This window comes from Oncorhynchus tshawytscha, linkage group LG13 (genome assembly GCF_018296145.1).
Source record: "Oncorhynchus tshawytscha isolate Ot180627B linkage group LG13, Otsh_v2.0, whole genome shotgun sequence".
Taxonomy (NCBI): domain Eukaryota; kingdom Metazoa; phylum Chordata; class Actinopteri; order Salmoniformes; family Salmonidae; genus Oncorhynchus; species Oncorhynchus tshawytscha.
Window position 1 is genome coordinate 17,542,039 of NC_056441.1, and position 17,194 is coordinate 17,559,232.

General features: G+C 45.6%; 1 protein-coding gene across 4 annotated transcripts in view; it reads left to right on the forward strand.

The window, feature by feature from the left end:
• Nucleotides 1-1,084: 1,084 nt before the first annotated feature.
• pals2b (protein associated with LIN7 2, MAGUK family member b) overlaps nt 1,085-17,194 on the forward strand; it is an 80,557-nt gene continuing 64,447 nt past the window's right edge. For all 4 annotated transcript variants that reach the window (XM_042295266.1, XM_042295268.1, XM_042295267.1 and 1 more), the window contains exon 1: nt 1,085-1,180. The gene's annotated coding sequence lies outside the window, so the exon portion shown is untranslated. The remainder of the gene's footprint in view (nt 1,181-17,194) is intronic.

Sequence of the window (17,194 nt, forward strand, 5' to 3'; positions counted from 1 at the left end):
GCTATTACTGCAGGGTATTACTACAGGCCATGCCTGCAGGCTATTACTACAGGCTATTACTACAGGCTATTACTGCAGGTTATTACTGCAGGTTATTACTGCAAGATATTACTACAGGCTATTTCTGCAGGCTATTAGTACAGGCTATTACTACAGGCAATTACTGCAGGCTATTAGTACAGGCTATTACTACAGGTTATTACTGCAGGCTATTACTACAGGCTATTACTACAGGTTATTACTGCAGGCTATTACTGCAGGCTATTACTGCAAGCTATTACTACAGGCTATTACTGCCGGCTATTACTACAGGCTATTACTGCAGTTTATTACTACAGGCTATTACTACAGGTTATTACTACAGGTTATTACTACCGGATATTACTACAGGCCATTACTGCAGGTTATTACTACAGGCTATTACTACAGGCTATTACTACAGGCTATTACTACAGGTTGTTACTACAGGCTATTACTGCAGGCTATTACTACAGGCTATGACTGCAGGCTATTACTACAGGCCATTACTACAGTCTATTACTGCAAGCTATTACTACAGGCTATTACTGCAGGTTATTACTACAGGCTATTACTACAGGTTATTACTACAGGTTATTACTACAGGTTATTACTACCGGCTATTACTACAAGCTATTACTGCAGGCTAATACTACAGCTAGTCTCAAATGGTGCATAGAAACCAAATTCCTAATCATGTCCTCTAATTTCTAGGTAATCCAATTTTATAATTCGCACACAATTTAATTCCATCAACTCAACACGCCATTGTCTACTACTGTAATGGTCCACAGTACATATCATTGTAGCCTATTCCACAGCCTACTTCACACATGAAGACTGATAGGCAAGGCTATTACATCTATTCCCATGACTGAAGTGTTGGGAATGAAACAATCACAATGTTTAACATTCAATTCTAAAATCGATCATATTCTGAATGGTTGCACTGTATCTATCCATCGTTGGATGTGGGGGATGGACTTCGACTATGATTCGTCCATCTCCGACGTACGTCACCAATGGAGGCGCGGTCTAATGTTTTGATTGACATTGTGTATTCACGGATAGTTAGCTGTGGGACCACGACAGCTAAGGGGGTTTGAATTTCCAACCGGGACAGCCACAGAGGATCACCGCTAACTTACATACACAATTACCGGTAAGTCACGTCACGGAGACATGGTTTAGAATGGTCAATTAAAGTTAATTCTGGAGAGAAACTTTATGTGGAAGGAAAAGCGGACTTTTTGGTCTCAAAGATGGACTTATGCACGTAAGGAAGTCCAGCCCTATGTGCTTTCCTAGTGTGTGTGTGTGTGTCTGTCTGTAGGATATTTATTGGGAAGGGCTTACCTCTCGTCCAATGTGATTGCCTTGCTCATGCTTTGAGTGCTTATTCTATGCCTTTTCTCCACAGTATCTTGACTATGTGAAAGGCTACATAATAATACTCTTCAAATATGCCGGCTACAATGCCCTGGATGGGTAACAAAAATGGCCGCACGTGTGTGACGAGATCACCGTAATCGCGAACAATTGACAGCAAAAACGACCCGATAATTTGGCACGGATGTGGACTACTTGTACGCCCAGTCGTTATTTCCCGGATATCGATCTATTTCTATGTGCGGTAACTGGATATGTGCGTGTATTTCTCGTGCCGCTGATAGGACGTGCGCGCGCGAGGAAGTGGCAGGCAGTCCCACTATCCCATTATAAAATCCGGCACCACACCAGGAGAGAAAATGAGCTGTATTGAGAAGAGGAGCGTTACGTACAACGATTAGATAGGCGAAACATGCCCGTGCCAGGCAGGGAATGAGACAAACCACGGTTGTTTGTTTGTTTGTTGACCACAACAATCAGGCATTGTTTATTTGTGCTGAGCTCGTGAATGGACGTGGGTCGGATCGGGTATAGCCTTGGCATGGCAAAGTCTGGCCCGAGGCAGAGGGCAGTAGACCCATCCTATTGATTTTCCCTCTCAGATTTGTCTGAGTGGGGTGTAGAATCCTGTCTGTCACTACTTAGATGACTAACTGAGTTTGAGAATATCACTGACTATAAAAAGGTTAGGTGAATGAGCCTTTTGCCTGTAATCAATTGTAATTTTTGGGTCATGGTGTCACTAGGCTGGTTTTATACTCAGCTATTTGAGTATTTTTCTGTCTGTTCTAGTCCTAGGGGTGGAGGTGATTGGGGGGTCATCCCTGTAAATAAGCAACATACTGGGGGATGAGGGTTGCAATCAGTCCATCTTAAAGGTCAAAATCAGCTGTTTTATATCAATATCAAATCATTTCAGGGTAACAATTCACAAAACTGTGATTGTTTTCAATTAAAATGGTCAAGAAGTAATATAGCTTCTTAGCAAAGACCAATTTCCCAAGCAAGAATTTTGTGGGGAGGGGAAAACTGAAAACTAGCTGTTATTGGCAGAGAGTTTTGGAATGCTCTTTCTTATTGGTCTATTAACTAATTTACTGCCAGGTCATGTCAAAATTCAACCCTTTAGAACAGGCTGAAATGTAAGGCAGTCTTTTCAAACAGCTCCAACACTAAAAGGGCATAATCATAATTTTAAAATTTTCACAGTATTATTCCAACTTCATAGTGTGGATCTCTCTCTTTTATAAATACAGTACCAGTCAAACATTTGGACACACCTACTCATTCCAGGGTTTTTCTTTATTTGGACTATTTTCTACATTGTAGAATAATATTGAAGACATCAAAACTATGAAATAACACATATGGAATCATGTAGTAACCAAAAAGTGTTAAACAAATCAAAATATCTGTTATATTTGAGATTCTTCAAAGTAGCCACCCTTTGCCTTGATGACAGCTTTGCACACTATTGGCATTCTCTCAACCAGCTTCATGAGGTAGTCACCTGGAATGCATTTCAATTAACAGGTGTGCCTTGTTAAGTTAATTTGTGGAATTTATTTCCTTCTTAATGTGTTTAAGCCAATCAGGTGTGTTATGACAAGGTTGGGATGCTACTCAGAAGATAGCCCTATTTGGTAAAAATGTTGATGTCGCCACTATTATTCTACGATGTAGAAAATAGTCCAAATAAAGAAAATCCTGGAATGAGTAGGTGTGTCCAAACTTCTGACTGGTACTGTATACAGTCATATGAAAAAGTTTGGGCACCCCTGACAATTTCCATGATTTCCATTTATAAATAATTGGGTGTTTGGATCAGCAATTTCATTTTGATCTATCAAATAACTGATGAACACAGTAATATTTCAGTAGTGAAATGAGGTTTATTGGATTAACAGAAAATGTGCAATATGCATCAAAACAAAATTAGACAGGTGCATAAATTTGGGCACCACAATAGAAAAATCACATCAATATTTAGTAGAGCCTCCTTTTGTTAAAATAACAGCCTCTAATGAGTGTCTGGACGAAGGTATTTTGGACCATTCCTCCTTACAAAACATCTCCAGTTCAGTTAGGTTTGATGGTTGCCGAGCATGGACAGCCCGCTTCAAAACATCCCACAGATTCTCAATGATATTCAGGTCTGGGGACTGGGATGGCCATTCCAGAACATTGTACTTGTTCCTCTGCATAAATGCCCGGGTAGATTTTGAGCAGTGTTTTGGGTCGTTGTCTTGTTGAAATATCCAGCCCCGGCTTAACTTCAATTTTGTGACTGATTCTTCAACATTATTCCCAATAATCTGCTGATATTGAGGAGAATCCATGCGACCCTCAACTTTAACAAGATTCCCAGTACCGGCACTGGCCACACAGCCCCACAGCATGATGGAACCCCCACCAAATTTTACTGTGGGTAGCAAGTGTTTTTCTTGGAACGCTGTGTTCTTTTGCCGCCATGCATAACGTCCCTTGTTATGACCAAATAACTCAATCTTTGTTTCATCAGTCCACAGCACCTTATTCCAAAATGAAGCTGGCTTGTCCAAATGTGCGTTTGCATTCCTCAAGCGACTCTGTTTGTGGCGTGTGTGCAGAAAAGGCTTCTTCCGCATCACTCTCCCATACAGCTTCTCCTTGTGCAAAGTGCGCTGAATTGTTGAACGATGCAGTGACACCATCTGCAGCAAGATGATGTTGTAGGTCTTTGGAGGTGGTCTGTTTTTGACCGTTCTCACCATCCTTTGCCTCTCCGATATTTTACTTGGCCTGCCACTTCTGGCCCTAACAAGAACTGTGCCTGTGGTCTTCCATTTCCTCACTATGTTCCTCACAGTGGACACTGACAGCTTAAATCTCAGCGATAGCTTTTTGTAGCCTTCCTCTAAACCATAATGTTGAAGAATCTTTGTTTTCAGGTCATTTGAGAGTTGTTTTGAGGCCCCCATGTTGCCACTCTTCAGAGGAGAGTCAAAGAGAACAACAACTTGCAATTGGCCACCTTAAATCGCTTTTCTCATGATTGGATGCACTTGTCTAGGAAGTTCAAGGCTTAATAAGCTCACCAAACCAATTGTGTGTTCCAATTAATCAGTGCTAAGTAGTTACAGGTATTCAAATCATCAGAATGACAAGGGTGCCCACATTTTTGCAAAGCATATTTTTCACATCTGATTTAATTTCAGACAACTTAATATTGCTACACTAAAAATCTTTGTCTGGACAAATTATTATGCAGCCTCAGAGGGGTGCCCGAACATTTTCATACGACTGTATGTATATACTACCGTTCAAAAGTTTGGGGTCACTTAGAAATGTCCTTGTTTTTGAAAGAAAAGCAAATTTTCGTCCATTAAAATGACGTAAAATTTATCAGAAATACAGTGTAGACATTGTTAACATTGTAAATGACTACAAATGATACAGCTGGAAACGGCAGATTTTTTTATGGAATATCTACAGAGGCCCATTATCAGCAACCACCACTCCTGTGTTCCAATGGCACGTTTTGTTAGCTAATCCAAGTTTATAATTTTAAAAGGCTAATTGATCATTAGAAAACCCTTTTGCAATCATGTTAGCACAGCTGAAAACTGTTGTTCTGATTAAAGCAATAAAACTGGCCTTCTTCAGACTATTTGGGTATCTGGAGCATCAGCGTTTGTGGGTTCGATTACAGGCTCAAAATGGCCAGAAACAAATAACTTTCTTCTCAAATGCGTCAGTCTATTCTTGTTCTGAGAAATTAATGCTATTTCATGCGAGAAATTGCCAAGAAACTGAAGATCTTGTACAATGCTGGCCTTCTAGGCAGATTTGCAAAGAAAAAGCCATATCTCAGACTAGCCAATAAAAATAAAAGATTAAGACGGGCAAAAGAACACAGATACTTCACTGTTGACGTTGAGACTGGTGTTCTGCGGGTACTATTTAATGAAGCTGCCAGTTGAGGACTTGTGAGGCATCTGTTTCTCAAACAAGACTCTGTGATGTACTTGTCCTCTTTCTCAGTTGTGCACCAGGGCCTCCCATTCCTCTTTCTATTCCGGTTAGACCCAGTTTGCGCTGTTCTGTGAATAGAGTAGTACTCAGCGTTGTATGAGATCTTCAGTTTCTTGGCAATTTCTCGCATGGAATAGCCTTAATTTATCAGAACAAGAATAAACTGATGAGTTTCAGAAGAAGGTCTTTGTTTCTGGCCATTTTGAGCCTGTAATCGAACCCACAAATGCTCCAGATACTTAACTAGTCTAAAGAAGGCCAGTTTAATTGCTTCTTTAATCAGAACAACAGTTTTCAGCTGTGCCAACATAACTCAAAAAGGGTTTTCCAATAATCAATTTGCATTTTAAAATGATAAACTTGGATTAGCTAACACAATGTGCCGTTGGAACACAGGAGTGATGGTTGCTGATAATGGGCCTCTGTACACCTATGTAGATATTCCATAAAAAATCATCCGTTTCCAGCTACAATAGTCATTTACAACATTAACAATGTCTACACTGTATTTCTGATCAATTTGATGTTATTTTAATGGTCAGAAAATTGGCTTTTTATCAATAACAAGGACATTTCTAAGTGACCCCAAACTTTTGAACGGTAGTGTATATAGTAGTACACACACTTGGTGTACAAAACATAAGGAACACCTGCTCTTTCCATGACACACACTGAGTGTACAAAACATTAGGAACACATGCTCTTTCCATGACATACACTGAGTGTACAAAACATTAGGAACACATGCTCTTTCCATGACATACACTGAGTGTACAAAACATTAAGAACACCTGCTCTTTCCATGACACACACTGAGTGTACAAAACATTAAGAACACCTGCTCTTTCCATGACATACACTGAGTGTACAAAACATTAAGAACACCTGCTCTTTCCATGACACACACTGAGTGTACAAAACATTAAGAACACCTGCTCTTTCCATGACATACACTGAGTGTACAAAACATTAAGAACACCTGCTCTTTCCATGACATACACTGACATACACTGAGTGTACAAAACATTAAGCACACCTTCCTAATTTTGAGTTGTCCTCAGAACAGTCTGAATTTGTATATGCCATATGCACCAAATACAATGGGTGTAGACTTAGCCGTGAAATGCTTGCATCCCAATGATGCATTTGAAAAAATTATAATAAAAATAAAAATAGTATAACAACAGGAATAAAATACACATACATTTAGCTATCTACAGGGAGTACCAGTACCAGAACACTGTGTAGGGGTACAAGGTATTTTAGAATACACATACATTTAGCTATCTACAGGGAGTACCAGTACCAGAACACTGTGTAGGGGTACAAGGTATTTTAGAATACACATACATTTAGCTATCTACAGGGAGTACCAGTACCAGAACACTGTGTAGGGGTACAAGGTATTTTAGGTAGACATGTACATGAAGACTGGGTAAAGTGACTAGACATCAGGATAGATAATGATACTGTATTTTAGGTAGACATGTACATGAAGACTGGGTAAAGTGACTAGACATCAGGATAGATAATGATACTGTATTTTAGGTAGACATGTACATGAAGACTGGGTAAAGTGACTAGGCATCAGGATAGATAATACGAGCAAAAGAAAAACTTAGTAGCAGCAGCATATGATGAAGTTAAAAGCGTGTGTGTTTGTGTCGTGTCAGCATGTGCGTGTGTGCTTGTTTTCGGTATGCGCGTGTGTGTGCGTATGTAGTGTATGTGAATGTGTGTGGGTTTTGTGTCAGTGTAATGTGTGTGTGTGTGTGTATGTCTGTGTGTGTTTATATAGTCTTTTGACTCCCTTATTCTGTGCACGTTGGCCGAGTATTTGGCTTTGTACTGGTTGGTTTACAGTTTGTTTACTTAATGCTCTGCTGCCCTTATAGGAAAAGAATACGGCGGACTAGCAGCAGGCTCCTGCTTTCCCCAGAATGAATCAACCAAGAACAGCCAGAGAGACCAATGTGACCTATGCCTCAAACTCATGTGTGTCTAGACTTGTCTAGACTTGACAGTTCATGCAGCTTTAGTATTCTGATCTTAGAGTTGTGGTCATGGACTTCTGAACGTGTCATGCTTCTACACCTACAGTTAAATGTGTCTACCGTTTCCACAGTGTGTCTGGGTTCCCTTTTCCCTCGCTATATTCAAATGCCAGTATGCATTCTACAAGCGGTGGAATAGGAACAATATGATAACACAACAACAACTAATGGCAGTAGCTAACTACTGTAGTTAACTAGCCAGCTAACCTCAGTAGCTAGCCAGCAAGCTAGCAAACAACAGTACAGGGATTGCAAATTGGTTAGCATAACTCTAGCCCAAAAAATATATATTTTCTAAATATTAGCTAGCTGGCTATTAACTAGCATTTATGAGTCCAGCAAACATGAGGTGTTGACAAGCTGAATGCACTGAGCTGTCTGTTTAAACTACTAGCACACTGCCATGCAAAAGAGGGACGTCCTAGAATCTAGAAGTCCAGAACAGACTATGGGAGGCGCACAGTACTACATAGAGTCATGACTACATGGAACTCTATTCCACATCAGGTAACTGATGCAAGCAGTAGAATCAGATTTAAAAACAGATAAAAATACACCTTATGGAACAGTTGGTACTGTGAAGACACACACACACAGGTACAGGCACATGCATGCACATGCACACACATACATTGTAATATTGTTTTATAGTGGTATTATATATTTTGTATTGTAGATATCTAGTGGTGTAGTAATGTAATGTACAATAATGTACTGTTTTATCTTTTTTGTTTTATGTGTGATGTAAGTGCCTTCATGTGTTTGGACCCCAAGAAGAGTAGCTGCTGCCTTGGCAGCAACTAATGGGCATCCTTAATAAACCCCAGGAAGAGTAGCTGTTGCCTTGGCAGCAACTAATGGGCATCCTTAATAAACCCCAGGAAGAGTAGCTGCTGCCTTGGCAGCAACTAATGGGCATCCTTAATAAACCCCAGGAAGAGTAGCTGCTGCCTTGGCAGCAACTAATGGGCATCCTTAATAAACCCCAGGAAGAGTAGCTGCTGCCTTGGCAGCAACTAATGGGCATCCTTAATAAACCCCAGGAAGAGTAGCTGTTGCCTTGGCAGCAACTAATGGGCATCCTTAATAAACCCCAGGAAGAGTAGCTGTTGCCTTGGCAGCAACTAATGGGCATCCTTAATAAACCCCAGGAAGAGTAGCTGCTGCCTTGGCAGCAACTAATGGGCATCCTTAATAAACCCCAGGAAGAGTAGCTGTTGCCTTGGCAGGAACTAATGGGCATCCTTAATAAACCCCAGGAAGAGTAGCTGTTGCCTTTGCAGGAACTAATGGAGATCATTAATAAACCCCAGGAAGAGTAGCTGCTGCCTTGGCAGGAACTAATGGGCAGCCTTAATAAACCCCAGGAAGAGTAGCTGCTGCCTTTGCAGGAACTAATGGGCATACTTAATAAACCCCAGGAAGAGTAGCTGCTGCCTTGGCAGCAACTAATGGGCATCCTTAATAAACCCCAGGAAGAGTAGCTGTTGCCTTGGCAGGAACTAATGGTCATCCTTAATAAACCCCAGGAAGAGTAGCTGTTGCCTTTGCAGGAACTAATGGAGATCATTAATAAACCCCAGGAAGAGTAGCTGCTGCCTTTGCAGGAACTAATGGGCAGCCTTAATAAACCCCATGAAGAGTAGCTGTTGCCTTAGCAGGAACTAATGGGGATTCATAATAAACCCCAGGAAGAGTAGCTGTTGCCTTTGCAGGAACTAATGGGCAGCCTTAATAAACCCCAGGAAGAGTAGCTGTTGCCTTGGCAGGAACTAATTGGCAGCCTTAATAAACCCCAGGAAGAGTAGCTGTTGCCTTGGCAGGAACTAATTGGCAGCCTTAATAAACCCCAGGAAGAGTAGCTGTTGCCTTTGCAGGAACTAATGGGCAGCCTTAATAAACCCCAGGAAGAGTAGCTGCTGCCTTTGCAGGAACTAATGGGCAGCCTTAATAAACCCCAGGAAGAGTAGCTGCTGCCTTTGCAGGAACTAATGGGCAGCCTTAATAAACCCCAGGAAGAGTAGCTGCTGCCTTGGCAGGAACTAATGGAGATCATTAATAAATAAAAATACAAAGAGACTTTTGTGCTTCTAGACCAATCTTTTCAATGCGATCTTTGTTTTCTGATAGCAGAAGTTGCATGTAAGTGTCAAGTGTAGACACAACCTCTGTCTCACACCCAAAGAGGGACAGGGACCGTCCCAAATGGCACCCTATTCCTTATTTACACCCCTTTTATTGCCGATACGGAGCCTTCCGATCCATCACGACTTGACTACCAACGTAATCCGCACTAGTTTTTTTTTCAACAGGCTCCTCCGTTGTGACCTCCCCTGAATGCCCATCTGCTAGCCGCAGTACACTAGCTGTCTAGAGCATACCAGACTGTTAGCTGAAGTGGTCCATCAGTCAATTTCTTGGGCTACAATACCTATTTTGCCAATTGGCCTGGACCCTTTTACAACACGGACTCCTGCTGATCTATCACGACTGGTCTGCTGACGTAACCGCACAAGGGGGCTACAACAGACTTCTTTCATCGCGACGTCCCTCTAAGGCCCTTCTGCTATCCCTGGCCCACTAGCTGTCTGAATCGCCATGTCTCCAGCCCGTCCAGCTACTCATTGGACCCTATGATCACTCGGCTATGCATTCCTCTCCCTAATGTCAATATTCCTTGTCCATTGCTGTTTTGGTTAGTGATTATTGTCATATTTCACTGTAGAGACTCCAGCCCTGCTCAATATGCCTTAGCTAACCCTCTTGTCCCACCTCCCACACATGCGGTGACCTCACCTGGTTTAATTGATGTCTCTAGAGACAATACCTCTGTCATAGTCACTCAATGCCTAGGTTTACCTCCACTGTATTCACATCCTACCATACCCTTGTCTGTACATTATGCATTGAATCTATTCTACCACACCCAGAAACCTGCTCCTTTTACTCTCTGTTACAAACGTACTAGACAACCAGTTCTTATAGCCTTTAGTCGTACCCTTATCCTTCTCCTCCTCTGCTCCTCTGGTGATGTAGAGGTTAATCCAGGCCTCTCCAGTGCCTAGCTACACTCCCATTCCCCAGGCACTCTCATTTGTTGACTTCTGTAACCGTAAAAGGCTTGGTTTCATGCATGTTAACATTAGAAGCCTCCTCCCTAAGTTTGTTTTATTCACTGCTATAGCACACTCTGCCAACCCGGATGTCCTAGCCGTGTCTGAATCCTGGCTTAGGAAGGCCACCAAAAACCCTGAAATTTCCATCCCTAACTATAACATTTTCCGACAAGATAGAACTGCCAAACAATTTGAGCTTCTACTTTTAAAAATCCACCTTTCTGCAGTCAAACGACCACCCCTCATCACTATCAAACTCTCCCTAAAACACTTCAGCAAGCAGGCCTTTCTAATTTTTATATATTTTTATTTTATTTTACCTTTATTTAACCAGGTAGGCAAGTTGAGAACAAGTTCTCATTTACAATTGCGACCTGGCCAAGATAAAGCAAAGCAGTTCGACAGATACAACGACAGAGTTACACATGGAGTAAAACAAACATACAGTCAATAATACAGTATAAACAAGTCTATATACAATGTGAGCAAATGAGGTGAGAAGGGAGGTAAAGGCAAAAAAGGCCATGGTGGCAAAGTAAATACAATATAGCAAGTAAAACACTGGAATGGTAGTTTTGCAATGGAAGAATGTGCAAAGTAGAAATAAAAATAATGGGGTGCAAAGGAGCAAAATAAATAAATTAATTAAATACAGTTGGAAAAGAGGTAGTTGTTTGAGCTAAATTATAGGTGGGCTATGTACAGGTGCAGTAATCTGTGAGCTGCTCTGACAGTTGGTGCTTAAAGCTAGTGAGGGAGATAAGTGTTTCCAGTTTCAGAGATTTTTGTAGTTCGTTCCAGTCATTGGCAGCAGAGAACTGGAAGGAGAGGCGGCCAAAGAAAGAATTGGTTTTGGGGGTGACTAGAGAGATATACCTGCTGGAGCGTGTGCTACAGGTGGGAGATGCTATGGTGACCAGCGAGCTGAGATAAGGGGGGACTTTACCTAGCAGGGTCTTGTAGATGACATGGAGCCAGTGGGTTTGGCGACGAGTATGAAGCGAGGGCCAGCCAACGAGAGCGTACAGGTCGCAATGGTGGGTAGTATATGGGGCTTTGGTGACAAAACGGATTGCACTGTGGTAGACTGCATCCAATTTGTTGAGTAGGGTATTGGAGGCTATTTTGTAAATGACATCGCCAAAGTCAAGGATTGGTAGGATGGTCAGTTTTACAAGGGTATGTTTGGCAGCATGAGTGAAGGATGCTTTGTTGCGAAATAGGAAGCCAGATTTAACTTTGAGATTGGAGATGTTTGATATGGGTCTGGAAGGAGAGTTTACAGTCTAACCAGACACCTAAGTATTTGTAGTTGTCCACGTATTCTAAGTCAGAGCCGTCCAGAGTAGTGATGTTGGACAGGCGGGTAGGTGCAGGTAGCGATCAGTTGAAGAGCATGCATTTAGTTTTACTTGTATTTAAGAGCAATTGGAGGCCACGGAAGGAGAGTTGTATGGCATTGAAGCTTGCCTGGAGGGTTGTTAACACAGTGTCCAAAGAAGGGCCGGAAGTATACAGAATGGTATCGTCTGCGTAGAAGTGGATCAGAGACTCACCAGCAGCAAGAGCGACCTCATTGATGTATACAGAGAAGAGAGTCGGTCCAAGAATTGAACCCTGTGGCACCCCCATAGAGACTGCCAGAGGTCCGGACAGCAGACCCTCCGATTTGACACACTGAACTCTATCAGAGAAGTAGTTGGTGAACCAGGCGAGGCAATCATTTGAGAAACCAAGGCTGTCGAGTCTGCCGATGAGGATGTGGTGATTGACAGAGTCGAAAGCCTTGGCCAGATCAATGAATACGGCTGCACAGTAATGTTTCTTATCGATGGCGGTTAAGATATCGTTTAGGACCTTGAGCGTGGCTGAGGTGCACCCATGACCAGCTCTGAAACCAGATTGCATAGCAGAGAAGGTATGGTGAGATTCGAAATGGTCGGTAATCTGTTTGTTGACTTGGCTTTCGAAGACCCGCACCTGCCCGCCTGTCCAGCATCACTACTCTGTGTGCTTCTGACTTAGAATATGTGGACAACTACAAATACCTAGGTGTCTGGTTAGACTGTAAACTCTTTCCAGACTTACATTAAGCATCTCTAATCCAAAATTAATCTTGAATCGGCTTCCTATTTCGCAACAAAGCATCCATCACTCATGCTGCCAAACATACCTCCGTAAAACTGACTATCCTGCCAATCCTCGACTTCGGCAATGTCATTTACAAAATAGCCTCCAACACTCTACTCAGCAAACTTTTGTCACCAAAGCCCCATATACTACCCAGCACTGCAACCTGTAAGCTCTCATTGGCTGGCTCTTGCCTCATATTCTTCACCAAACCCACCCACTCCAGGTCATCTATAAGTCTTTGCTAGGTAAAGCCCCACCTTATCTCAGCTCACTGGTCACCATAGCAGCACCCACCCGTAGCCCGCGCTCCAGCAGGTATATTTCACTGATCACCCCTAAAGCCATTTTTCTCCTTTGGTCCCCTTTCCTTCCAGGTCCCGAAGCCTCTCCTGTGTTGTCTTGGCTGTGTGCTTAGGGTCGTTGTCCTTTTTGGAAGGTTAACATTTGCCCCATTCGGAGGTCCTGAGTGCTCTGGAGCAGGTTTTCATCAAGGAGCTCTCTGTACTTTGCTCCGTTCATCTTTCCCTCGATCCTGACTAGTCTCCCAGTCCCTGCTGCTGAAATACATCCCAACAGCAAGATGCTGCCACCACCGTGCTTCACCGTAGGGATGGTGCCAGGTTTCCTCCAGACTTGACGCTTGGCATTCAGGCCAAATAGTTCAATCTTGGTTTCATCAGACGAGATAATCTTGTTTCTCAGGGTCTGAGAGTCCTTTAGGTGCCTTTTGGCCAACTCCTAGTGGGCTGTCATGTGTGTTTTACTGAGGAGTGGCTTCCGTCTGGCCACTCTACCATGAAGGCCTGATTGGTGGAGTGCTGCAGAGATGGTTGTCCTTCTGGAAGGTTCTCCCATCTCCACAGAGAAAATATGTAGCTCTGTCAGAGTGACCATCAGGTTCTTGGCCACCTCCCTGACCAATGCCCCTCTCCCCCGATTGCTCAGTTTGGCCGGGTGGCCAGCTCTAAGAAGAGTCTTGTTGGTTCCAAACTAATTCCATTTAAGAATGATGGAGGCCACTGTGTTCTTTGGGACCTTCAATGCTGAAGAAAGTTTTGGTACCGTTCCCAGATCTGTGCCTCGACATAATCCTGTCTCGGAGCTCTACGGACCATTCCTTTGACGTCATGGCTTGGTTTTTGCTCTGACGTGCATTGTCAACTGTGTGACCTTATCTAGACAGGTGTGTGTCTTTCCAAATCATGTCCAATCAACAGAATTGATCACAGCAGGTATCCAATTAAGTTGTAGAAACATGAGTCTCATAGCAAAGAGTCTTAATACAGTACTTAAGTAAATAAGGTATTACTGTTTTTGATTTTTAATACATTTGCAAAAAAAAAAAACCTGTTTTCACTTTGTCATTATGGGGTATTGTGTGTAGATTGTGTTGTTTGTGTCGCACTGCTTTGCTTTATCTTGGCCAGGTTGCAGTTGTAAATGAGAACTTGTTCTCAACTGACCTACCTGGTTAAATAAAGGTGAAATCAAATTTGAAAAAAATTGATGAGGAAAAACATTTATTTTATACATTTTCGAATAAGGCTGTAACGTAACAAAATGTGGAAAAAGTGAAGGTTCTGAATTCTATCCACAAGGATAGGCCATTACATTCAACATTTTAATAAAACAACAGTTTAATGACAGTTTTTATGATCGTGCCCCATAAAAAAAGCGGTAGTCTACACATCTTCCATAGACTGTCACACATTTCTGCTCCTCTCTCACACCTCCCCACCCCACGCTCCCAACAAGCAGAGCACAGAGCACCCACCCCACCCCCACAACGAGCAGAGCACAGGGCACCCCCCCACCACACCCCACGCTCCCACAACAAGCAGAGCACAGGGCACCCACCCCACCCCCACAACGAGCAGAGCACAGGGCACCCCCCACCCCACCCCACCCCCACAACGAGCAGAGCACAGGGCACCCCCCACCCCACGCTCCCAACAAGCAGAGCACAGAGCACCCACCCCACCCCCACAACGAGCAGAGCACAGGGCACCCCCCCCACCCCACCCCACGCCCCCAACAAGCAGAGCACAGAGCACCCACCCCACCCCACAACGAGCAGAGCACAGGGCACCCCCCACCCCACGCCCCCAACAAGCAGAGCACAGAGCACCCACCCCACCCCCACAACGAGCAGAGCACAGGGCACCCCCCACCCCACCCCACGCTCCCAACAAGCAGAGCACAGGGCACCCCCCACCCCACCCCACGCTCCCAACAAGCAGAGCACAGGGCACCCCCCCCCACCCCACGCCCCCAACAAGCAGAGCACAGGGCACCCTACCCCACGCCCCCCAACAAGCAGAGCACAGGGCACCCCCACCCCACCCCACGCCCCCAACAAGCAGAGCACAGGGCACCCCCACCCCACCCCACGCCCCCAACAAGCAGAGCACATGGCACCCCCACCCCACCCCACGCCCCCAACAAGCAGAGCACAGGGCACCCCCACCCCACCCCATGCCCCCAACAAGCAGAGCACAGGGCACCCCCCACCCCACCCCACGCCCCCAACAAGCAGAGCACAGGGCACCCTACCCCACGCCCCCAACAAGCAGAGCACAGGGCACCCCCCCACCCCACCCCACGCCCCCCAACCAGAGCACAGGGCACCCTACCCCACGCCCCCAACAAGCAGAGCACAGGGCACCCCCCACCCCACCCCACCCCACGCCCCCAACAAGCAGAGCACAGGGCACCCCCCACCCCACGCCCCTAACAAGCAGAGCACAGGGCACCCTACCCCACGCCCCCAACAAGCAGAGCACAGGGCACCCCCACCCCACCCCACGCCCCCAACAAGCAGAGCACAGGGCACCCTACCCCACGCCCCCAACAAGCAGAGCACAGGGCACCCCCACCCCACGCCCCCAACAAGCAGAGCACAGGGCACCCTACCCCACGCCACGCCCCCAACAAGCAGAGCACAGGGCACCCCCCACCCCACGCCCCCAACAAGCAGAGCACAGGGCACCCTACCCCACCCCACGCCCCCAACAAGCAGAGCACAGGGCACCCTACCCCACGCCCCCAACAAGCAGAGCACAGGGCACCCCCCACCCCACCCCACGCCCCCAACAAGCAGAGCACAGGGCACCCTACCCCACGCCCCCAACAAGCAGAGCACAGGGCACCCCCCCCACCCCACCCCACGCCCCCAACAAGCAGAGCACAGGTATGTGTGAACTGTGGGTTCTGAAGAGCGGTATGTGTGTACAGCGGGATGTGAAGAGTGGTGTGTGTGTACTGGGGGATGTGAAGAGCGGTATGTGTGTACAGCGGGATGTGAAGAGTGGTGTGTGTGTACACTGGTGGGGATGGGGGTGAAGAGTGGTGTGTGTGTACTGGGGATGTGAAGAGCGGTATGTGTGTACAGCGGGATGTGAAGAGTGGTGTGTGTGTACTGGGGGATGTGAAGAGTGGTGTGTGTGTACTGGGGGATGTGAAGAGCGGTATGTGTGTACAGGGGATGTGAAGAGTGGTGTGTGTGTACTGGGGATGTGTGGTGTGTGTGTACTGGGGGATGTGGGGGTTGTGTGTACTGGGGGATGTGAAGAGCGGTGTGTGTGTGTACTGGGGGATGTGAAGAGCGGTGTGTGTGTACTGGGGGGTGGAGAGCGGTGTGTGTGTGTACTGGGGGATGTGAAGAGGTGGTGTGTGTGTACTGGGGGATGTGAAGAGCGGTGTGTGTGTACTGGGGTTGGGGGGGTGTGTGTGTACTGGGGGATGTGAAGAGCGGTGTGTGTGTGCTGGGGTTGTGGAGACACCACACCACACACACCACACCACACCACACACACACCACACCCCACAACACCACACCACCACACACACCACACCCACACCATACCACACACACCACCCACACCACACACCACACCACACACACCGCACACACCGCACCCACACACACCACACCACCACACCCACACACACCACACCACACACACACACACACACACACCACACACACACACACACACACACACCACACCACACACACACACACACACACACACACACCACACCACCACACACACCACCACACACACCACACACCACCACCACCCACACACCACCACACACCACACACCCCCACCACATCACCACACACACACACACCCCCACCACATCACCACACACACACACACACACACCACACACACCACCACTACACACACACCACCACCACCACCACCACCACCACCACCACCACCACCACCACCACACCACCACACCACCACCACACACACACACACACACACCACACCACACACACACACACACACACACCACACACCACACCACACCACACACACACCACACCACACCCACACCACACCACACACACAGTCAACACTGCTGTTCTATTCTATACTATTTTTTCCAACTGATCTACTAAGACACAACCCACTTTAAAATGTAAATACACTCATACTTGACATAGCACATTCA